The 25,246-nt window shown below is 40.3% G+C and overlaps 1 long non-coding RNA gene across 5 annotated transcripts in view; it reads right to left on the bottom strand.

Annotated features, from left to right (window-relative positions):
• LOC123795155 (uncharacterized) overlaps positions 1–23,901 on the bottom strand; it is a 51,468-nt gene extending 27,567 nt beyond the window's left edge. The window contains exons 1-3 of one of the 5 annotated variants that reach the window (XR_015726364.1): positions 23,574–23,901; positions 12,415–12,472; positions 4,378–9,518 (exon numbers count right to left, since the gene is read on the bottom strand). This is a non-coding gene — a long non-coding RNA (uncharacterized LOC123795155). The remainder of the gene's footprint in view (positions 1–4,377; positions 9,519–12,414; positions 12,473–23,573) is intronic. The other 4 variants (XR_015726365.1, XR_006780350.2, XR_006780351.2 and 1 more) reach the window with 4 other exon arrangements.
• Positions 23,902–25,246: the final 1,345 nt, after the last annotated feature.

The following is a 25,246-nucleotide window of genomic DNA, read 5'->3' as shown; positions in this document are numbered from 1 at the left end:
CATTTCTTTTTTATTTTAATTTCCATTTATTTGAGTTCTAATAAAGTGGTTTATATGTACTGGCTAGTAACATTTTTCTTAGGTGGATGGGAGATTCATGTCCTTTGCCCATTTACCTCTCAAGATTCTACTGCTTTTGTTATCATTTTGTATGAGTTCCTAATATGTTAAGATTATAAACCTGTCTGTCATGTTTCTTATAAATACCACATTTCCTTGATTCTAAGTTGCCATTGATGGGAAGACACACCATTATTTTAATAGCAGCTTTTAAGAAAAAAATAACTATACTCATAAGATGTTGATTATACAGACATTTGATTTCAGAGATGTTAAAATGTAGGGAATGTTGAAATATTAAGATGTGGAGAAAGTTAAAATGTCGAGTTGGCTCTGAATCAATACAGTATGAACTTACTGTGGGTTCTTAGAAATTTAGCGTATCCACTGATGAGGATTGCTACTGGACAGAGTGATATGGCTCAATATCGAAAAGCGTAACCAGTTTGAAGAAATACATGGATTTTTTTTTTTTTTTTTTTTTGAGAAAGAGAGAGAGAAAAAGTATGCACAGAAGTAGGGGAGAAAGAGAATCTTAAACAGGATCCCCACTCAGCATGGAGTCCAACACGGGGTTTGATCTCCTGACCCCAAAATAATGACCTAAGTGGAAGCCAAGTGTTGGTCACTTAACCGACTGTCACCCAGGCGCCCTGAAGAAATACATGGATTTTAATGTATGTCATTAAAATGTTGAATCAGTGGCAGCTACCTGAACCTGAGTCATAACTTACTTGAAGCCATTTCACTGCTAAGTGCTTCTTGATGATCTAGAAATTAGTGGGCAAGAACTCTGCTGTGAATGCTAATGTCGTGTGTTGAATCCTATGTGTCAGGAAACTCGCACACATCTATCTACAGTTATACCTCTCTATCTGCTTGTATTTGCACATCTATCTATCTATTCTATGTATGTGTATGTGTGCTTATGTGTGCGTGAGTGTGCGAGTGTGGGCATAATGATCCATTAATGTGGAGTGTTCAACATTTACAGAAGCTGCCACCCCAGGGCCACTTTTCCAGAACTCTTTTCATGTTCATTATCCATCAAGAACCATAGAAAGTCCTGGAAAATGTGGTAGCTTTGAAATATGAGGGTTTATTGACATGGAGTTATTATACATGCAAAACTTATTATAATGACATAATCTAAACTGGGCTTCTTTTATTGCAGCGGAGACTTGTATACGGTGCTGTCATTATCCTTCCTCGTGAGGGCAATTTGTAACCCCCACAATAACAGTAATTATGGTTGTCATATTGAGTGTATGTCCTGTCATAATCACCGTTGTAGAAATTCACAAAGGCAAAGGAGTCCAGGCAGAACCAATAGTTTGGCTCTAACTTACTTATTCATGCCAGTATTTATTGAGCACGTGCTGTGTGCCAGGCACTGTTCTCTGTGCTGAGAGTACTAGGACAAACAAGAAAGACAAGTTCCCTGATCTCCTCATACGGCTCTTCCTCAACTTACAATGGGGTTATGGCCCAATAAACTCACTGCAAGTTGAGAATATGATAAGGTGAAAACGCATCTAACATCCCTAGCCTACTGAACAGCATAGCTTAGCCTAATCTACCTCAAACAAGCCCAGAGCACTTACAGTTAGCCTACAGTTGCACGGAAACATCTGACCCAGAGCCTACTGTCTAATAAGCTGTTGACTCTCTCGTGTAATTTACTGAATAGAGTACTGAAAGTGAAAAACAGCATGGTTACATGGGTACAGAATGGTTTTAGGTGTGTTGGCTATTTACCCTCAAAATTCCAAGTACAGTCTCTACTGAGTACATATCGGTTGAACACTATGATAAAGCCAAAAAATCATTAAGTCCAACCGTGGTAAGTCAGGGATGGTCTGTATTCACACAGGGTGGGTCTGCTGTGAGAACAGACGTAAACGAGTTAACAGCTACGTAAGAACATGTCAGAGTGTGAGAAGTGGCCTGAAGCACACGAAATACAGTCATGTGGCCGTGGCCGGCGAGAGCACCTGTCCGCCCCAGTGTATCCTTTCCTGAGCGCCAGGCCTGCCAGCCCCTCTATAACCAAGCCTTCTCTCTAAGACCAGCGGACTGTGCTTCAAATGAATGGAAGTCTGTTGGTCTTGCATTAAAGACAGTTTGAGGCAACTGGTCTAGAGTTGAAGAGTTTATATTTGGGTATGAGTATTATCTGAAATGTAAGATAATGATTGGTTCTTAGCGATATAATTTCAAATGGTTACTGAGTGATTTATACACTGGCTGCCTGGATGCTTCCACGAAATCAGTAACTACCTTACTTAGCTCCCTAAACAAAAGGCTCTTTTTTTCCAGGGCGGCCACCAACTGAGGCCTGCTAGGCAGCAGAGCTGTTCTCCCTGTCTGGAGGGGCAAACTCAATTCCTTGAGATCTCAGGGCTGCCGGAGCTAAGCTCACTGTGGTCTACAACCTGGTGCTACAGCTCCATCCCTTGCCTGGACCGATGAGAAAATCCATCCCCGCCCCCCACCCGAATGCTCTAGGGACCCTGGTTTTCCTTGACAATGAGTCTAGGCACGGTGGGAGGGGGCAGTAATGCATCCTTTTGTTTTGGTCACACCCGTGAATCTACATTTTCTGAGTGAAGGTCATTCTACTTTAAGTTGGATTTTTAAAATTTGTCTTCAATCAGCCAGCATGACTCAGCTCAATCCCCTCACCCTTATCCCAGCTCTGTTGGATTCTGGCTTAATTTAAAATTTTGATACTTTATCGTGCATTTTTTGCATTAGGTTTTTTTTTTTAAGATTTTATTTATTTGAGATAGAGAGAGAGTGAGAGCGCAATCCGGGGGACAAGGGGAGAGGGAGAAGCAGTCTCCCCACTGAGCAGGAAGGCCAACGTGGGGCTGATCCCAGGACTCTGGGAAGATGATCTGAGCCAAAGGCAGATGCTTAACTGACTGAGCCACCCAGGTGCCAATGCACTAGTTGTGGGTTTTTTGGTGTGTTTTTTTTTTTTATATATTGCATCAAAATATTATTTACAGTGATTTCTGAATTTTTTGGCACTCCCTTAAATTTTGCACTCGAGATGAGTGCCCTGTTCACCTCACCCTAGTCCTACCCCTGCCTTGGCTGACTGTGTGCAGCAGAGCCTGTCTACTGACCACACTGGACTGAGAGAAATAAATGTTTGTTGTGCTAAACCATTGAGATGAGGGAGCATTTGTTGTAACAGCTGAAGTCATCTACCATAACTAATACACTTATTAATTGCTCCGGGATTAATTGCATTCTGGATCCTAGTGGGTGTTTCTTAAGTTTTTCCTTTATTTAGCAAAGACTTCTTTTTCTGTATTATCCAAAATATCTCTTGTGACTAACTCAGGAGACATTCTGAAGATTAGCTTCTTTTATCATTTTGGAATCCATTAAAAAATCTTACGTCAGTGATTCTGCTCAAAACTGTCTCCCGGTTCTGACTGCATCCATGTACAGTCCTTAAGTGGCAGTACAGCACAGTGGTTATACCCACAAACTGTGGAGTCAGATATCCTAGGTCTGAACACCAATTTGGTAGAATGGATAATCTTACACTGGATACTCATTTCTCTGAACCTCAATTTCTTCATTTATAAAATGCAGCATAGAACAGTGTTGTATGAGGAATAAGAGAGATAAGACTTAGCATATGTGAGCACATGATAATTATTGGTAGTTATTATTCTAATTTTCTTTTGAGGCCACTTCTTACCTCTCCTACTCTGGTATTTGATGTAAATCTAAATTGAGAAGATATTTCTCAACCAGGAGTACCTGATTCCGCTTAGCAGAATGATTAACGTTAAACAGAATTTGAACCGAAATTAAACGAACTGTACTATAAAGACGCCCTGTGGCAGTCCTGTTGCTGCGAAGACCAGGTCCCCACAGTGGTCCTGGTGCAGGCGCGGCCACGGGAGCCTTTGGGGCTGCCCCATCCCAGAAGCTCAGGTGCCAGGAGTGGCTCTAGAGAGCCTGGTTCCCACCCAAAAGGGGAGCTGTCAGCAGAGGAGTTATAAGTAAGGATGGACTCTCCACTGCCATTGGATTAAACTCAAAATATGCAATGGCAGTTAGAATCAAGGTATCTTTGCCTAAAAGAAATCCAGAAAAACAATGGACATTGAAATTTTCTTTTGAGGACAGTTTCCCACAAGGACTTTTTTTTTTCCATTCTTTTACCTATAAATGTCTCAATTCATTGAAAAGATTAGTAGCAGGAAAAAAAGAATATTAAAATAGTCTCCAGTGTTTCAATGGCTATTTAAGAAGAGAAGATGCTGAGATCAGCTCTAAGAATTAACTTACTGTTTCAATTTACTGAAAATATTTGCTTCCTAGATTATGGAATCATAGAGCTTAAAATCAAGGGGGGGGGCTTGAAGGTACTCAACCAATTTTCTTTTTCTTTTCTTTTCTTTTTTCTTTTCTTTTCTTTTCTTTTCTTTTCTTTTCTTTTCTTTTCTTTTCTTTTCTTTTCTTTTCTTTTCTTCCTACAAATGAAAAAACCAAGGCCTCAAAAGGAAGTAGAAGGGAAGTAGAAGCTAAGTCCCCCATGCCCTGATCTCGTGCTTATACACGGTCCTTCACCTGGCTTATGTTAGCTAGTCTTCCTTAACGGTTCTGCGATCACTCAAAAGCCCTGCAATGATTCATGCTGTCCAAAGACTTCACCGCAGGACACAGATACCAGGAGAACATTTGTAAATTCCAATTTCTTCTTATATTTAAAGTATTTAAAATGGAAAGGATTAAGCAATGGTTTCGAAATTAACAACAAAGTCTATTTCAAAGGGACGAGCCATACACGTTCGCTGCTTAAAGCTGGGACCCCAGACACACGTCTGCTCTTGTTATTTAAAGCCTTGGGCCCTCTCAGATAAGATTTGTGTTTTGGAAGAATACACAGAGATTGAGAATCAGCTATTCTCAGCTATAGAGGGGCTGATGGCCAAGGAAGTTATCTCTGAAGGCACTTATGAGACCCTAAGTGGCATAATATCCAGAGAAATTATTGGAACCGAGGAGGCAGGAAGGGCTACCGCGGTGGGGACTGATGACCTGAGTTTTGCAGGATGAGTCAGCGTAGGTGGACAAGATAGGAAGGGTGTTCCTGGCAGAGGAAGCAGTCAATTGCAAGTGTTATCCTCAGAGATGGTGACTTGTGGCTAAATTTTGAAGGATGAGTAAGAAGAGGTAGACAAGACAGGAAAGAGTAATCCTGGCAGAGGAAACGGAGTAAATCTTGAAGGTTTACTTTCAGATTCGATAAGCTCCTGAAGGCCAGAGGCCATGTGCTGCTTCATTTGCCAACTCAAACTCTAGCACAGAGCCTGGCAGAATAGGGAATGTGGAATGAATGACTGTTGAGTAGGTGAATGGATGCACGCAGGGAGCAGGTCTCCTCATTTTTAGTCCTCAGAATTCAGCACTCTATCCCAAATGGGGCCTGGGAATCACTGTACTTTTCCAAGCTCCCCTAAGCCTCTGTCATGAGACATGCATCAGAAAGCTGTGATCATGGGTCACACCTGGCAGCCGCTGTCTGGTTACCCAAGACAACCCAATTTGAAGAGGAAGGCACTGTTTTCTTAGCTTTGGGCTCTGCTGGGAAATGAAGTCAATCTTAATACAGAGATAAAAATCAGCTGCAGGATAAATCAAGTTGTTCCTTAATAAAAACATGGACTGGGGATATGGGTGGAGGGTAGCAAGCATATTAAATTCCCCTCACAGAGCAGCGAGTCTTCCTTTGATGTTGCTTTTCAAACTGAGGATCATCTTATAGTATCTAGATAAAGTGTTCTGTCCCTCTAGCTACACAGCGGACAGAATTTTAAAAAAAGCAAAGTGGCTAATGCTCCCTGGTCCACGAAGCCTTCTCCTGGTTCTGGGGACTAAAGTTTGGACTAACAAGCCTGCAGTCGTGAGGGCAATGGGGCAAATCACTTTCATTATGTTAGATTTTTTAAATATAAAAATAATACATGCTAGTGTAATTTTTCTTCAAATTGAACAAAGGGATAGCATAATCGAATAATATTGGTAATTGTTGAAACTAGGTGATGGCTAAATGGTGGAGGGAAGTCCATTATGTCATTGTTTTACTTGCATATGTTGGAAATTTTCTAACAAAATATATTTTAAAAAGGAGTCTCCATCCTTCCCCATGGTCTGTAGCCCCCTAGGCCTCCAATTCCACTCTCCAGAATTAGACATGAGATGATTTCTCCTATATTCTTCCATTTTTTGACCATTTATAAGCACATTATGCATAAGTGACTATTTTTAATAGTATCTGAGAATGCTATTATTCTGAACCTTGATTTTTTCACTCCTTTTTTTTTTTAAAAGATTTTATTTATTTACTTGACAGAGAGAGGGAGACAGCCAGCGAGAGAGGGAACACAAGCAGGGGGAGTGGGAGAGGAAGAAGCAGGGTCCCAGTGGAGGAGCCTGATGTGGGGCTCGATCCCAGAATGTCGGGATCACGTGTTGAGCCGAAGGCAGATGCTTAACAACTGAGGCACCCAGGCGCCCCTTCACTTCTTAACAATATATTGAAGAGCTCTTTCCTAGCAGAACATATAAAACTCTACTTCATTCTTTTAATGACTGTCTAGTATTCCATTGGAAGTAGATATCAACACTCTATGCATCCTGTAGGATCCATTTTTTTTTTTATAAATCTTTGCAAATACAATAAGTGAAAAGTAATTCCTTAACTTAATTAATTCCTTAATTATTTCCTAATACCTAAATTAAGTATTTCCTTAAGTGAGGATCAACATTTTTTCATATGTTTACTGGTCATTCATTCATATTTCTTTCTCTGTGAAGTATCCATTCAAGTCTTTTGCCCATTTCTCTTTGAGGGATTTTTGGAATATTCTTTCTTATTGTTTATAATTTCACTAATAAGGCAATTTTTCTTTTGTCTAATGTATGCTACAGACATTTTGGGACACAGTATAATGATCTGGTCATTAAACCTCTGGATCCAGGTGACTGGGCTGCTGGAATGCTTACCATTCCTGACAGGCAATATTGGCCAGCTTACTCCAAACACCCATCCACTGAAGTAAACTACTGGTACAAAATGTACCCTAATCCCAGATTTACTTCTTGGATGCTCTCGCTTCCTAAATGTCCACACTGATCAGTCTTCCGTTGCTCTAATATCTTCTAAATCCACTTTTTTCCAGATCTACTAAGTTTACCTTGATTTCTGGTCTGGATTACTGCACTGGCCTCCCTGCCTCCAGACACACCCTACTTCTTCCTCACCAAAGCCAGAGTAATCTGTTTTAAACTCCGCCCTGATACTCTGTTTTCCCTGGTTGAAAGCACCAGCAATACTACCTGCTGCCCTAAAATCCAGCCAAGCTCTTCACCCGACAACCAGAATTTACAGACCCTCGCGAGCACCTGCCACGGAGCTGACATTGTTTTAAAATCCAGGAATTATGTGTGCTGGTTGTTAAATTGCTGGTAGCTGACATCAGCCGCGATGGGGAGATTCATACTATGGAAATCAGCTGATATTCCCAGAGCTGGTTGACCAGCACACTTCACCTCCCCAGCCTCATGTCTTCTCACTCGCCAGCTGGAGCTCTGCTCTCCAGCTGCACTGCTGCCAGTTGTCTCTCATTTCTGTGCCCTTATACTGCCACTCGGTCTGGAGCTCTTCTTTCCACTGGCTGTCTTCTACTCTTTCTTTAGTTCCTGCATTAGCACTCAACTCCGCAAGGATGCCTTTCCTAGTGTTCTGCCTTCGTGTTGACTGATGTACCCCTTCTCTGTGCTCCCACAGCATGCAGACCTAAGTCTGTCTGTATCTGCGGTACGTATAAAATGAGGATTTGCTATTTGCCACACAGTGTAAAAAGTTGAGATGCATGACCTCATTTAATCCTCAGTTTGCATGAGATGGTGATTATTGTTAAAAAAACAAAATTCGGGGTGCCTGGGTAGCTCAGTCGGTTAAGCGTCTGGCTCCTGAATTCAGATCAGGTCGTGATCTCAGGGTCCTGGGATTGAGCCCGGAGTCAGGCTCCACACTCAGCACAGAGCCTGCTTGAGATTCTCTCTCTCCCTCTCCTTCTCCCTCTGCCCCTTCCCCTCTTATTCTCTCTCTAAAATAAGTACATCTTTAAAAAAAACCAAGCAAACAACAAAAAAAAACCCAAAAATACAACTGAGTAAATGTAAAGATTTACTGGCTTTATTCAACAATTTGTAAACCAGGCAGCATCCCATCTAGCAAGTAAAAGGGAGCTTCAAGAAATTGCTGGCAATGGAAGAATTTTATAGGCGGAAAGAAGGTGGGCAAGGAATTTAAAAGAGTGGATTATTTCAGGCAAGGTTACTTTCCCTTAGGGGAAGACAGAGTATCTTCTCATGCAGATTAGCCTCATAGTGCTGAACAGAAAATTCCAGACTGATGGGTCAAAATTCCCCTCCAGGGAAAGGATAAAAGCACAATTAGGTTAGCTGTTCACAAGTCTTGGTGGGGCTTAGCAGAAGTGACTCTATTTGGGGGGCCTCTCGTTTCTTTTTAGCACTATCTTAGATGAAGAAACTCAGGCTTAGAGCACTTCTGTAAACACCACGAGGTTAGAAGTTGCCCTGCACACACGTATCACAGTGCCTGGTACTTAGTGGGTGTTCAACACAAGTAGATGTTGAATAAATTCATTCTAAACCACTCAACGGCTTGCCAAATTCTATATTATAACATTCAAAGCATTTTGTCCCAGTGTCATAATAATGTTCATAAACTCGCTGGAAACTTACAAATAATGCTGAATGAAAAGTTTACCCGGTAACCTTCACAGCTAGTGGGTGTTAGACTCCTTTCTCAGGAAGCAGCGAACAAGCGTGCATTGTTGTTACTCAGACCTCAGCTCCGCATTCCGCCGGGGTTCCCATCCACCGGTTCAGCCTCAAGCCGGGACTTCTCCCCTAAAAGCATTGGTTTTCTGAGTTTCCATAAGATGCTTTTTTTCACTGTTTTGTTTTTTAGTTGTGATTTTTCCATGACCACCACTGAGATTCGTTTGACCTTTTGTCATAGTTTCAAAACAGCAGCCAAGAAACTTGGTTTTGAAATTGAATCAGAGACAAGGGTTATGAACCTGAGTACTCTCCCGGCCATTTGGTTGCACTGTGAACTGTTAGGGCACAGCTGTCAATAAAGTTTTATCCAGAAAAAGTAGTCCCCCCCAAAAACGATATTCATTTGAAAATGAAAACTGCTTCCAACTGATTTTACCTCTTGGATTTTCCCAGTAATCATGACTAATGTCTATACCATCTTAGTGGCGTCTACCTATCAATCGCTTCCTCAACACTTTCTGTTGTTCCACTATGCACTGATTCCTTAAATAGATTCAAAATTCCTGATTGGGAAGAAAGCTTCTCCTCCTTGAAATGGAACCATGTGCTTCCTGCAGGCATAAAAACAGTTGATTTGAACATTAGGAAAAATTAACCAAATTAAGATAAAGGACTTTTTTTCAAGTCAATTGATTGAAAATTGGTTCTTTTTTTTTTTTAAATGATATGTAATTCTAAGTCTTTTATTGATTTCCCCTGAAGATTAACTAAAATCAGAGACACAATAATAGGAAGCCACTCTATTTGAGGAAAACTGAAGTAAAACCACTTTATAAAAAGGATTTACTCTCCTTCTTCTTTACTCTCCCTTGGCAACACATTCGTGACCTAGCAGGGCAGACTGAAATAAACTTAGTTATAGGACTCTCAAAGGACTCTGTTTACCTGGTTCAGGTTCCCATTCTTCACCAGACTTAAAGAGGATTCTTTAAACTCAAGATAATAAGAAATGACAAAAATATTTGTTAAAAATAAAAAACACCCACTTTCTGTGCTGTGTATCATATGCATAATGGCTAGTAGCTTATATCATTACTATTGATGCCTAGTGTGTATTGAAAAGCTATTTTGATTAAAATTTCCTTATTCTAACTTTTCTAAAATTGTGCACCACAAATGTATTCTCAGGGAATTCCTGGATACAGCCACTGTTGTATCAGCAGTGAAGAGCTAGGCGTTGAGGATAAGCATTTTGGATCTCTGAACATAAACTTTTGAAAAGCCTCCTTTTTCTTTTTTCTTTAATTTTTAAATGAGGGAATCATATAGTAAAGCGTTTAAATCTTAAGTACAACTCAATTACTTTTTACATGTGTGTGTATCCATGGAATCACCACACAAACATGACATAAAACATTCCTGGCCTTCCAGAGTCTTTCTGATGCCCACTCCCTGTCAATATCCTCCAAAGAAAACCACTCTTCTTCTATCACCATAAATTAGTTTTACTTGTCCTTGAACTTTATATAAATAGAATCATAATTGTCTTCTTCTGTGCCTAGCTTCTTTCACACAACATTGTGTCGGTGAGATTCATTCATGTTGTTGCATATAATAATACCTTGCTTTTTTCCATTATTTCATAATACTCTAGTATTGATGGACATTTGGGTTTAAGCCTTTGGTTATGATCAATAGAGTAACTATGAACATTCCTGTATATCTTTGAGGTGGACATATGTCTCTTGGGTATACACCTAGAAGTGGAATTGTTGGAATATAAAGGAGACTATGTCTGGAAGCTTTATCCTTAAAAAAAAAAAAAAAAGTGGTGGTAGTGCAGAAAATACCTTCTATTGGTATCTATTGTGTTAGTTGACATTCTTAGAGAGTGTTTTATAGCTGTAGTTGCTCAAATTGAACAGATGCACTTCTAGGTAAAATCTCAAGGAGTCAGTGGGGAAAGCCAGAAGACACTTGACCTACCTCATTAATGCATTATATATGGGTCAATGAGAATTATTTACATGATTTATTTGATCCTTTAGGAAATGCCAAAGTTTGAAATATTCTGTCATTAAAAATTCTTGGAAGTATGAGAGTGCTCCAATTAGACTCAACTGTAAGATCTTTGACACAATGCAAAGCTATCTACAGACCCCAAGTAATCACAGAAGGAGAGTTTTTCACAGGGAAATAAACAAAGCTCTCATCTACCTTCCCTATTGGCCACTGGGGGATTTGGAACTTCCACTTGGAAGTCATCAGTGAGAATAAAAATATTTTCCTTCTTATTTCAACCACAGCACCCAACTTCAAATAAAATGTCTCCTCTCTCTTTGGGTTTTTTCTAGGTTTGAGTTAAAGTCTTTGTGTGGGGAATAAATCTGGTGCCAAGCACAAGTTAATAATTATATTATACTTATCCTCTGGGGAAGCCGAAGTCTGATCAACTTCCTCCACATTGTAGAACTGTTTCTTCTTTCCCTTAAATGCATCCCTGCCCTCCCCAGCTCTCCCCGCAACTACCACACAAACGATTTGTGTTTATCCTTTATGTCCTCGTCTCCTTTTGCAAATCACTTTATTTTCTGTAAAACCCCTTTGTTACAGTAGATCTCTTAACTACCTTCCTACATCCCATTGGCATTAGATTAATTGTACAAAGGTTATCTTGGGGTTTTGTCTAGACTTGAAAAAAAAATTAAAAAAAAAAAGAAAGAAAAAAAAGCAACCTGGGAATAGTTCCAGGCTTTTTGATTAACTGGGCAGTTCTGGAAATTAAGTCTGCTTTTGCCATTCTTCACTTGAATTACGGTATTTGTCACTGGCTTTTTATATCTGGGTGTGCTGGTAAGAATTTCTGCTAATACAGGATGTAACAGCTTGGATTCTCATGAAAGTGTTCATTCTGAAGTCATTTCACCTTTGTATATAAATCTTTATTTAGGTTTCTTAATAAAAGAGGGGTCAATGTTAGACCTTAAAAAAAAAATGCTACCAAGTCCTTATCATAGAGATCGGTGTGGTCTTCAAATCTTTTCCTTCGGATGGCCTTAACATCTGTTGGTCCAATTTAACTTTGTTTCGAAGGAACTTGGATCAGCACGGATTATTTTATTCACTATAGGCAACCACTCTATAAGATTGTCAAATTTGTTCCTCTGTTGGAATCTACATGCACAATTCAGAAAACCATGATGACTATAATTTTATTCAAATTGATCAGTAGCATGTAGCTGCCTGAAAGACACCATCAAAATGAGAACAGTCAACATGTTGATTACAAAACCAGACCAGCTCTGGGACGCCTGGGTGGCTCAGTCGGTTGAGCATCGGACTCTTGATTTCCACTCAGGTCCTGATCTCAGGGTCGTGGGATCAAGCCCCAGGGTCTTAAGATCTCTGCTTAAGATTCTCTCTCTCCTTCTCCCTCTCCCCCTCCCTGTTCTTGTGCTCTCTCTAAAAACAAACGAACAGATAAAAACAAAGCCAGATGAGTTATACCTTCATGTGATGGGCCAAGAGTTGCTTCTTGCTAAGTGGTCTTCTGCGTACCTTGCCACTAAAAGAAAGAATGGGAAGGAAGTAACATTCATTGAATGCCACATGCCAAACACTCCAGAAGTATTTTACATGGGTTAGCTGAAAATTTATAGTTACAGGAGAGGAGTGAAGTAATTTTTCATAATGACAAGAATGGAGAATTTCTTAGCCATAGACGTCACGGATTTTACAGATTCTTGTCCAATCTGAGTGAGGTTTCTTTGGGGATGAGTAGAAGAGTTTGAGCAGCTGAGTTTAAAAGACTCCTCTGTCTTGAATAATTATTGGTTCAACTCATGAATGTATTTTTTCAATTGCCGCTTTTTGTACTCCCAGCCTTGCCCTATCTCTTTTATTAAGTATGTAAAGCAACTCGTTAATAATTTACTTATCTGCTTCTATATTTCTGTTTAGCTGCTACCCTGGGGATGGACTCTCTCCTGGATTGCTGCTCAGTTCTTATGTTGGCTCTTGTCCTGCTTGGGCTGCCTGCTCTTCTCTTTTCCAGAAACTTCTGGCACGACTCCTGGTTGGCTCCCGATGGTATACCTGCCAACTCTTGCTGATTCCTCCCACTTATCATTTCATCTCCCAGTCTGCTCTGGACTTGTTCCACCTCAAACTGGTGCCACCTCGCTTGTTTTCCCACGCTGTGTAACTCGGTTCTAGATCTGATGCATAGGACAGGATTGACCAAGGCACATACAATTGTCCACATATACTATACCTCTGCACGGTTATATCGAATGGATCACATTGACCAAAAGTTATTAGTTGCAGGAGAATCGAAATCTGCTTATCTATTTTTTGAAGAGTAGCATCTAATGATTTGATAATATCTCTAAAGTAAGGAACTGTATGTTAGAATAATTTTCTGATGTTGGGTAAGTTTTATAAGATACAAAACAATTGGAAATCTCGGATTTTCTTTTTTTTCCCTTAAGATTTTATTTATTTTTTGAGAGAGAATGTGAGAGCAGGAGAGGGGCAGAGGGAGAGGGAAGAGAGAGAGAGAATCCCAAGCAGACTTCACCACACCCAGCATGGAGTCTGATGCAGGGCTTGATCCTGAGATTATGATCTGACCCAAAATCAAGAGTTGGATGCTTAATGGACTGAACCGCCTAGGCGCCCCTTTTCTTGTTCAACTCACAAAACTAGAAGAGTTAATAACAATAATAATAATAATAATAATAATAATAATAATAATTCATTGTCTTAAGCCACTAGGCAGTGGTGTGGTTGATTATATAACAGTAGATAACTGAGACAAAGGAGGCCCAAGTTTCAGGATAAAGCAAGAATCTAAACCAAGTACTTCCATCAAAAAATTTTGTCTCTGGATTTCTCTTTTCACATTCAATCTAGTTGGCCTTTCTCCGGTTGTTTTATCCGTAATGTTAGTAATGAACGTGATTGATTACTGTTAAGCCTAAGCCTTCTATATATGGGTGTGTATATATAAATCTTAAGGTTTGTTTGTAAATTTATTATATAAATACAATTCACAAAAGCTACTGGCACATCACAAGTCAGGCTTGTAGAATTGATGGTGGGGAATCCCAGTGGAGATCACCAAATTTTACATATCAATGACTTATTGGGCAACAAGGATATACCATCTGATATGTGCTCTTATTCTTTTTCCATAAGTGGGTACTAACGGAAGCCATTCTATGGCCACTAAAAATATCTGACATGATCATTTGCTCTCTGGCTTCCTAGAGAAAATATCCTGCATGATAATTTACTATCTGGCTTCCAGGAGAAATTAATCCTCTGCCATTACTAAGAGACCATTCCAGCCACCAGAAACTAGAAATAACAAAACTTCCTAGACCCACAACTTGGTTTCTGAATAGCAAATCAATCTCCTGCTTAAACTCTCTGACTTTATATCCTGATTTCAGCAACTGGACCTTTGATTTGCTCTTTGTGTCCAAAAATAGAGAGGAAACGGTATCTAAGAAAAAGAGCCAAAAATATATTTCACATCCACAACATATGAGGCATTTTTCTATGTACTTCTAGGTGATCTCCTAATCCAGTACTGTAGGGATTTCTCTTCTCCTCAGTTCTCTGCATCTCAGCAAAAGCTCCCCACCCCTTGTCCATACAGTCACTTAATCCCTAATCCAAGACACATCCTTGATGCCTCTATTCCTTTCAGATTTTGAATCAACTCCATTATCGCGTCCTATCACATCTATCTCTAGAACCACTGAATTGAACACTTTGGATATAATTAAATAAAATTTTATGGTATGTGAATTAAATTTCAGTAAAGTTGTTACTTAAAAAATTAAATATATGTCTAGAATCTTTCCACCTCTCCTCATCACCACTGCTATCATCCTTGTTCAAATCTCCATCTTTCCTTGCCTGGATTTCTGCAGCCGCTTCCTAACTGGTCTCCTTGCTTTGGGTCTTACCCACTCATGCTCCATTTCCACACACTCAGAACAATCCTCTAAAAACATAATCCCTACCATGTCACTTTCTTGCTCAAAACCCATCCAGGGATTTCCCATCAGCCTGAGAATAAAAGCCATCAGGGTCCCCCCATAATCTGGCCTTTCTTTTCAACATCATCTCTATTACTTTCCATCTACTCCTTTCCTCCACTACACTGGCCTTCTTGCTCTTCCTAAAGTGTGCTAAGTTCACTCCCATCTAAGAATAACTGGTCTTAGCACTGGTGTTCTCTCTGTCTGGGACACGTGTCCTTCAGATCTTACAGATCTCTGTTTAGTTCTTCTCATCAGAGACCTTCCAAGGCCATTCTATATGATGTCCCATCTGAACCTCCCCATTATTCTTCATCTCTTTAACCTGCTTTACCTTTTCTCTGTAGCACTCATCATTACATGACATCATTTTACATTGCCATTTGTTCATAGCAATGGAACCCCCATGCGTAGGGAGGCCCTGTCTGTCTCCAGAACTTAAAATTGTATCTGGCACGTAGTAGGGGCTCAGCAAATATTGTAGAATGCTGAAGGAATGTGAATGGCGAATTAAGGAATGAAGGTTTACATATTACTAAATATCTTTCTTTGCCTGTTTTACCAGTTTTTCTGTTTCTGTTTCTGTTTCTCTTCATATCACAAACGGCAACCTCGCAAAACATAATTGTGCTCTGGTTGGGTCTTATTCCCCTCCACCCCCGGATCTTTGTGGGTTGCAAATATCTTAGCCGCTTTGAAGAGATTCCAGCAATCTCAAATGGTAGGAAGAAAAGATCTCTAACATGCCCCCATAAAAGGCCTCCAGTGCCCTCCTGCCACCGAAAGGACATTGAGAGCAATGAGCTCCAAGTCACAAAAACATTTTCCTAAAATTATCAGTACTAAAGCCCAATCATATATTTTCCAATAACTCTTTATTATATGTGAATATATGGTGGGTCTTGTGCTGGACATTGAATATATAAAACTAAATACAGTAGAGTCACCTGGAGGGTTTTTTCAGTTTCCCTTGACTAAAACACATGGTTTAAAGAAGAAAGTAACCTAATTTTTCAATAACACATCATTACTTTTTCATTTCAAAGAACGAATGTATTTCTTATTCTCTACACTGATAAGAACTGCCATAAGATCACTCCTTCCCACTGACAGTGTCTCTCTTATTCCTGCTCTTCCTGCCCTCTTCTCACACAATATGTCCATCTTCTTTTTAGAGGTTAACCCACTCATCCTACTCTTGATTCCATCACTTCCAACAACCCCTCCATCATTCCATCTCTGTAATTTTTATCACCAAACATGTCTAAAGAACATCTTTATTTTATACTGAATTTGATTCCTTACCCAGCACCAATGATGGCCTCTGAGCTCAGGGCCACGTTCCACATTCTCTTCCTCCTGCCCCTCTCTAAAGTATTTGACCCTGTTGACCTTTCCCTCCTCCTCAGACTTTCCTCTGCCTCATTTGAGCTGATCCTACACTGTTCTGTTCTCTCCTCCTCTCCTCCCTGTCAGTGATCCTCAGTCTCCCTCCCAGGCTTATCTTCTTCCCATACTCTGCAAATGCAGAGTCTCCAAGGCTCTGCCTTTCAGCCACCCTTCCCCTACGATATTCACAGCTGCATTCATGGGTCAGCTGTCACCTATTTAGGGGTTCCCACGGTCTACATCTTCAATCATAACCACAATCCTAAATCCTATTCCCATGGGTCCAGGTGCCTATTAAACATTTCCAACTGAATTTCCTCAAACTCAACACCACTAAAATAAAGCATCATATTCCCATTCTAAAAGTAAATTCTTTTTCTTATTTTTCTGATTTCATTTATGATACCACCGCTGTCTAATCATCTTCGACTTCTCACTCTGTGTATCTCCTTTGTTCCCCAAACAGATGGGTTTTCAAGTCTTGTTGATTTCCTTTGCAGGTTGCCTGTCCACGTCCTGTCCTCTTCATCAATGCTGTGATTCTCCCTTTAGTACCTGATCCTTCAAGTAGCCTCACAAATGTCTTCAGCTTCTCTTCAATCCATTCTCCACTTAGCTTCCAAAACCTCCAATGGCTTACCATTGCCTGCTGAACAGACTCTAAATTACTTAGGCTGGAATTTAAGACTCTATTATTTCTCTGTGTGGCAACTTACCCTCCACCAGAAGTGGACTGTTCACTATTTTCCTGAGTACACCTTTTGCTTAAGTACCTTCATATGTTTCTTAATAGTCTTCTGTGCACTTAGATCACCTTTTCCCCATCTCCTTCTCATAAAATCTTACCTTTTTATGCCCAAGCCAAAGGATACATCCTCTGTAACCTCAGTCAAAAGAAATCTCTCATTCCTCTTACCTCTATAACACATCGCTTGCACCTTATTTTAAATATTATAGATATTTCTGTGTAGCTTACTTCCTAACTATATATATTTTTTTAAGATTTTATTTATTTATTTGACACAGAGAGAGAGAGAGAGAGAGACAGCCAGTGAGAGAGGGAACACAAGCAGGGGGAGTGGGAGAGGAAGAAGCAGGCTCCCAGCGGAGGAGCCCGATGTGGGGCTTGATCCCAGGACCCTGGGATCATGCCCTGAGCCAAAGGCAGACGCTTAATGACTGAGCCACCCAGGCACCCCCCGAACTATATTTTAAACATCTTAAAAATAGGGATGACTTCTCTGGTAGATTATATTATTATTCCCAAGTATTCACCACCTTGGGCGAATTATACGTGTCTGCCCCTTGTCAGAGGTTTCCCTACATGACTAGCTTTGGCCAATTAAATTTGAGCACCTTAAATATGCCACTTCTGGCCCATGGCATTTTTCTGTCATCTCTCTTGTCCCCCTGCCGCCAGATGGGCTTATCCCAATGAGTGGCTTCTCCTCCTGCCCAGATCCCAGAATGAAAAAGCTAGGAAGTTGAACTATGACTAACTCACAGTGGACTTTAACATAGATGAGAAATAAACTATTGTGTTGTAAATTACTGAATTCTGGGTATTGTTTGTTAAGACGGCATAACTGGACCCAAACTGAATCGACTTCTTACCCAACTCAACAGAAATTCAGTCATTCATTCCACAACACTGGGAACATACCCTACGCCAAGGCTTCTTTAAGCACCATGGAACATAAAAAATGTGTAAAGCATTATGTCTGTCTTCAATTGTCTTAGTTCTGAATAGTAAGTTAAGACATGTTCTTAAAGTTGCTACAATACGATGCAAAATGTCCTAAATCTATTTGGAGACTTGCAGACAAAGAGCTACTAGGTTTCAGAAAAGAAGGAAGTAACACCGCACTGGAGGAATCAGAAAGAGTTGCATGAAGGGAATATTTGTATCTTGCAGCACACCTGGAACCTAGCAGATTTTAAAGATGGATTGAATAGAGAAATAAATGGACAGCTAGTTGTCATCAATAAAAGCCGATATTTCTGTGTTAATGAAACTACATCAGGGCAAGTGAAATGTTCCAGGGTAAAAGATAATGGCACTTAAGAACTTGTGAGTGGGTGAATTTGCTCTAACTAGATCCTCTGATGAAAGAAATCTTACTCATCGACGCTGGCATCTTTTAAGCTCCAATTATTTCTAGTTAGTCATGTGGCTTTTCATATGATCTGCTGCTTTTGGCAGGCTGCTTGAGCAAGATTATCTCACAGTCAGCAACCAAAGGCTTCCTATTTTCAGTTTTATCCTTGATGAGAACCATCAAGCTGAACCTTCGGGGCTGGTACTTCCAAGTTCATCAGGGCTGGGAGAACTCAGGCCAGATTCAGCAAGGAATGTACAGTATCCAAGGCAGACAAGGATGCCCACCTTAAATAGCTTAGAACAGAGCTTTCGGAAGAAATCTTTCCCTCCCTAACTCTCACACATGCTTCTAGAATGATTCAAATGATAAGTGCCCTTTTCCTGGGTTCATAAATTACAAATTCAGGAATTGGCTAAATAGCTTAATCATGCACCCAGTGCCACAGACAGGAAAATGTTGCATGCATGAGGACAGGGGGTGAGGGGGGCGGGCGGGTGATAAATGAACTCTTGTCCTAGCTTTCCCCTAGCCAGATTGAGCCACAGGCAAAAATGCTAAGTTCTTTTCAGCTCTGAAATTCTGTGAGAAGTGGGTAACTTACTCTCACTGGACACTTTTCCAAATGATATGGGAATGAGGATCCTTAACGCCCAGCCCCATGGTTTTCCTAACCAAGCAGGGTAAGCAGGTTTTGTGGAATGTCCCCTCCAGCAACATTTACCCCAGGATGACAATAGAAAACTCGCACATCTACAGCTGAAGACAAGTGTCCCACACTATAATAACATCTTCAGATAATGCTAACACCATGTCAGATGTATGAAAGCAGACTCACCCCTTTTCACACAGAGATCATTCTGGAAAGATAAGTGAGTATGGCAAGGGTGCCTAGGCTATGACGGAGTTTCTGAGAACAGGATAACTTCATACCCTCCATCGTTCAAACCTGACTTCTGCAACAGGCATTCCCTGAGGTTGGACAGGTTGCTTACTCTCACCATGGCTCAGTTTTCAGATCTACAGAAGAGTAACCTGGCATGGCTACAGCGACGTTATTTTGTAGATATGGAAGTCCCCAGGGCCCAGCAGGCACTCATATGAATGCAATGTGTATTAATGCTCTTTCCCTCAGGACTACCTCTTAGCCCATTTCAGTTCCTACTTTGAAGATTATTGTATTGACTTTCCTTTTCTTTCCTTTCCATTAACTTTTAGTTAAATATTGCTTTCACTTGTGTTTAACATGTTTCACAATAAGCTGAGAAACCACATACACGAAAATGTATCCAGGATGAAAAAATGTGCCGAATCAGCCAGTGTACAATCATCATCTACTTTCAAGCTTACCAACAAAAATTGAGATCTCTTACTATCCACGAAAATTCCTTTGGCCCATAACTTAAGTTTTAAAATTTCCTAAACTCTAGGGGCACCTGGGTAGCTCAGTCAGTTGAGTATCTGGTTTCATCTCAGGTCATGATCTCGAGGTCCTGGGATTGAGACCCAGACCAGGCTCCCTGCTCATTGGGGAGTCTGCCTGTCTCTCTCTTTCTCTCTCTGTCCCTCCCCTCTCTCACGTTCTCTCTCTCTCTCTAAAATAAATGAATAAATCTTTAGAAAACAGTAAAATTTCCTAAATTCTAGCACACAGTACCACCAGGGCCTCCGTCAACAACTGCTCTTCACTGCCCACTCCTAATTCCCAAGAGTAACACCCACCATCCTTCTCCCAGCTAAATGGAAAGGGATTTCATACCCTTCCTTCTTTTGCTTTGTCTCTTTATTTCAGTATTTCCGGGCATCATATTGGCTGTGTACTTTGCAGCTTAACCAACCTTCAGTTTACAGAGGAGGAAACTAAAGGACAGGAAGATGAATGATTTACTCAATGCCAAGAAGTTACCAGCAAACGTCAGTGTTAGAACTGAGCTCCCTGCCTTTTCTTGATCTTGTCCTTTCAGTTGATAACAGGGCCCCTGGCACAGGGAAGGCTCTTCACAGACATTTATTGAATAAGTGTTCCATGAAGGAAGGTTCAGCGTCCTCCACTGTGGATTGAGGGTGACACTCTTTTCTGAAATAGGTACAACGTCTTGTTTTCTCAGCTTAAGTGTTGGAGTATTACTTAGGGGACCAGATGTCTGTGTTTCGTTCTGCGCTTCAGTCGATGACGGTTGGTAGTGCACACACGATACATACACCCAATGATACAATCTCCAGCTATTTCACAAGCAAAGATAGGAAACACACAAGACAGAAAGTTTGTTAGAGTCTCGGGCTATGAGAAGGCAGAGGAAGGAAAATGATCACACCACAGATCACTGCAGTAGGATTATGATTTATCATGTGCTTTTATAAACCTTAGCTCATTCAAGCCTTACGTCAACCTTATGGGAATGGCAGGGAGATACCATCTCTGGCCTTGGGAAACATTGAAAACTCAAAGAATTTAAGTGAATTTTCCCAGGTTACAAACTTAATAAGAACACTAATACCCAAAGCTAGAGCCCAGCTCTTCTTTTTCTGGATAGAATTAGTTGTTCTTGGACTATAAGGTATTTAACCCTTGATGGCGAGCATAGCTTTTGTAAAATGGGTGTATTCTGTCTTCTCACTTAAGAACCTTGAAGTCAAGGCTAACTCATTTGTATTTGATTCCCTATATCTAAGGACAGTTTCCCTCACAAGATACAAGCTCAAAAGATATTTAATAACAATAATGTTATTTTCATGGATAAAAAATAATATTTTTAAGAAAAAGCAGCTGCATTTAGCAAGTCAGCTCTTCCAGGATATTGACTGATTCCCAAGCAAAATGAAAAGTTTATTTCTTAATACATGTCCCATCAACTTGGTCTGAGCAAAAATTTTTGTGAGGGAAATTAGCTCATTTTGAGAGAAACTGTCATAAATCTTTCTGAATGTGCCTCCTTCTGGTGTCCCTAAAAGATCTGTGATTTGCCAAACGATGAAAAATGTATTCTCTAAGACTAAAAACATTGTTCTGTCCCCTCCTTTTTTTTTTTTTTTCCTAAGACCCCTGTTGGAACAGGTTTCCATGTTACTGTTCAAGGATTGGTTTTAGCCAAAAAGCTGCTTCTCATGTTTAGAATGCGGGGCATATTTAAATAAGAATCTTCATCATTAATACAGATAATATTTATGGAGTGTTCTGTGTGTGCCATGCTTTTTATGTGTTATCTCATTTAACTCTTAAATGATTTGACTCTGTGAAAATCTCATCAACCCATGGGATTACCTCTCTTATCACACAGGGAATATTATTATCCTTATTATATAGTTAAGCTGCAGAGGTGACGTTTGATCCTAGTTCTCTCTTAATTTGGAATTTAACAACTATCCTATATGGTTTCTGTCACTATCAGTGGTAGCAGATGGACCTCATGTTAGTGGAAGACAGTCTCGATTTCTTTTTGAATACCTGATAGACCAAGCTGTTGACTGCGGTCACAAAAAGCCTTGCTCATCCCCACACCTAATTTGTGATTATGTAAAGGCTTTCCACTTCAATATTCTCTGTAAGAGAAGACAAAACTATGCCCATCAGGATGGCTACTATAAAAAACAAAACAAAACAAAGCACAAGCGCTGGTGAGGACGCGGAGTCATTAGAAAGCTCGTGCTCTATTGGTGGGAATGTAAATGGTACAGACCCTGTGGGAAACAGTATGGTGGTTCCTCAAAAAATTGTAAATAGGATTGCCATATGATCCAGCAATCCCACTTCTGAATACATACCCAAAAGTATTGAAAGCAGCATCTCAAAGTAGTATTCATACAGCCATGCTTACAGCAGCATTATTCACAGTAGCTAAAACGTGGAAGCAATCCACTTGTCTACTGACAGATGAACAAGATATACATAAAATTGAATATTAGTCGGCCTTAAAAAGGAGGGAAATTCTCTACAGTTAAGAATCTGTTTCTTGTACTCCTGAAACCAATATTGCACTGTATGTTAACTAAAATTTAAATTAAAAAAAATTTTTTAAACGGTCTCCGCTTCTTGGTTTGTCTCTCTCCTTTTTTCTTCTTTGTTTGTTAGTTTTGTTTCTTAAATTCCACATATGGGTAAAATCATATGGTATTCGTCTTTCTCTGACTAACTTATTTCACTTAGCAGTATATTCCCTAGCTCCATCCGTGTTGTTGCAAATAGGCAAGATTTCATTTTTTTTAGGACTGATTATTGCATTGTACATATACACTGGAATTAAAATTATAAACTTCATTTTTAAAAAAAGAAAGAAAGAAAATGCTTTTTAGGTGCTTGAATACTGAGATTAAATTTTTTTGTGGAAATATAATTTTTGTCCTCTACTGATGTACTTGATATTAAATCTGGATTCTTACAGCTAGAAGAAAAAAAGAAGGGAAATTCTGATACAGTCTGCAACATAGATGAACCTTGAGGACATTAGGCTAAATGAAATAAACCAGTCACAAAAAGATAGAAAGTGTATGATCCCACTTATATGACATACCCAGAGTAGTCAAAATCTTAGAGATGGAAAGTAGAATGGTGGTTACCAGGGACTAGGGGGACAGGAAAACACGAAGTTATTGTTCAATGGGTATAGAGTTCCAGTTTTACAAAATAAAAGTGTTCCGGAGATGGATGGTGGTGGTAATTGCACAACATCATAAATGTATGTGATGCCACGGAACCCTACACTTAAAAAGAGTTAAGATGGTAAATTTTATGCCATGCATCTTTTGCCATAATAAAAAAACACTTGAGAAAAAATTACATTCAAGTTGAATAATTGTCAATTTATGGCCAATTTGAACAACCTATTGAAACATGTTCTTTTAAAAAGGAGAGTCATTTTCACACCTTAAAAAAAACAAAAACAAAAACACAAGGAATGCCTGGTGGCTCAGTTGGCTAAGCATCTGCCTTTGGCTGAGGTCATGATCTCAGGGTCCTGGGATCGAGCCCCACGTGGGGCTCCCTGCTCAGCGGGGAGCCTGCTTCTCCATCTCCGTCCTGCTTGTGCTCTCTCTCTCTCTCTCTCAAATAAATAAATAAAAGCTTAAAAAGCAATCAAGAACCACAAGAGAGTCGTATTCAGAAAGGAGTGGCTCGTTTCTTACGTACCTGCACCAGACAATGTGGCTTGTGATTAAAGGGTCATCCAGATGACAGGACCTCTGGGAAAACAATTGCTGTGTGGTAAGGCAGGGGGAGGTCCGGCAGGCCGGACGGCTCATTCATCACCTTACGGAAGGCACCCTCTCAAGAACATGTAAACGGGATGAAGAGCTCTCTCGGAAGGTTACAACAAACGTATGCCAGCCCTCTGAGTTCTCTGTCTGGGGTCATTTCACTTGAAATGATTCATCCTAATCTTTTAAGTTTCTGGGAAGTGTAAGATCTATCAGGCAGGAGGTCCCACATCTCTTAACTGCCAGCCTTTATGACAGAGAAGAAATCCTTCCTGGATGACTACACTTGAAGGTAGAAAACAGCAGGGCAGAGTCCAGAGCTCTGCATGGATTGTTTACTCAAAAAAATCCCTAATAATTAACAGAGCAAAAACTGGATTTAGGAAGCTAAATTCAAAACTTATTTTGTGACCTTCAGAAAGGACACTTCAGCACAAAACTTGATCGTAAATGTTACCATGCTTTGCCCTTTGAAATGAAACTCATTTACTTCAAATTGAACACTGCTGGTTATTTTACCCACTTCTACTACTGGATTTCTAGAATATATTCCCTACCCTCTCCACAGATTTTGGTCTTTTTTTTTTCCCCAGTGGAAAAGGAATCTGTTGGGTCATGTGTTCCTAGAATTCTTTCTGTGAGTTGCTCCAAGCCATTCATAGCCTCTCTCCTAGTCTGTCACTCAGCTCTGAACCATTTGCCCACCGTAATGGGTGAAATGGCTCATCTGTGCCCCTCGATCAATGGCAGACCTCCAGATGAAAAGCCAGGGACCACGCCTATGTTTTTCTTATCAGTAGCACCACACCCTTCTTCCTGCAACAAGCACTGAATCTTACAGGTAAGTGAGGCATTTAATAAACATTCTATCCCTGGCAACTTTATAAACCCATAGAAACGAAAGTCCCTAAAATACCAACAAAGTTACTGCACAAAGCAACTGAAGAACAGTTGAAGATTTTACTCTGCTGTTGCTTCTGCCATCATTTACTCACTCTACATTCATGCATTCAGCAACTATTTATTGAATGGCTACTATTTGTAGCCATTAGAAACATGATGGTGAACAAGGCAGACATGGTCCCAACAATCATAGAACTTACATTCTAGTGGGAGGAGGTATGTAGAGAAGTTGTGAGAAAACCACAATACCTTATAATAAACGCTATCATAATGGGAGAATCGTAGTGTGCTATGGGGACCACAGAGGAGGGGCAACTAACACGTGTGCGTGTGCGTGCGTGTGCGTGTGTTTATGTGTACAGAGACTGGTCACCAAGGGCTCCCATGATTAAATCCCAGTTGATATTTAAAATACGAGTTTAAGGGGCGCCTGAGTGACTCAATCAGTTAAACGTCTGACTTCGGCTCAGGTCATGATCTCAGGGTCCTGGGGTTGAGCTTCAAGTCGGGCTCACAGCTCAGTGAAGAGTTTGCTTCCGGCCCCCTCCCTCTCCCTCTGCCCCTCCTCCTGATTATGCTCTCTCTTCCCCTCTCAAATAAATAAATAAAATCTTTAAAAAATAAACGAAATAAAATATGAGTTTAATTTAGATAAATAGAGGGGTGGGGAGACAAGAGAGAACCAGTATGTACAAAGGCCCA

Source organism: Ursus americanus, chromosome 12 (assembly GCF_024610735.1).
Source record: "Ursus americanus isolate L20-20 chromosome 12, mUrsAme1.1.p, whole genome shotgun sequence".
Classification (NCBI taxonomy): Eukaryota; Metazoa; Chordata; class Mammalia; order Carnivora; family Ursidae; genus Ursus; species Ursus americanus.
Note: the sequence above shows the minus strand (reverse complement) of the source record. Positions and strands in the feature narration are given on the sequence as shown.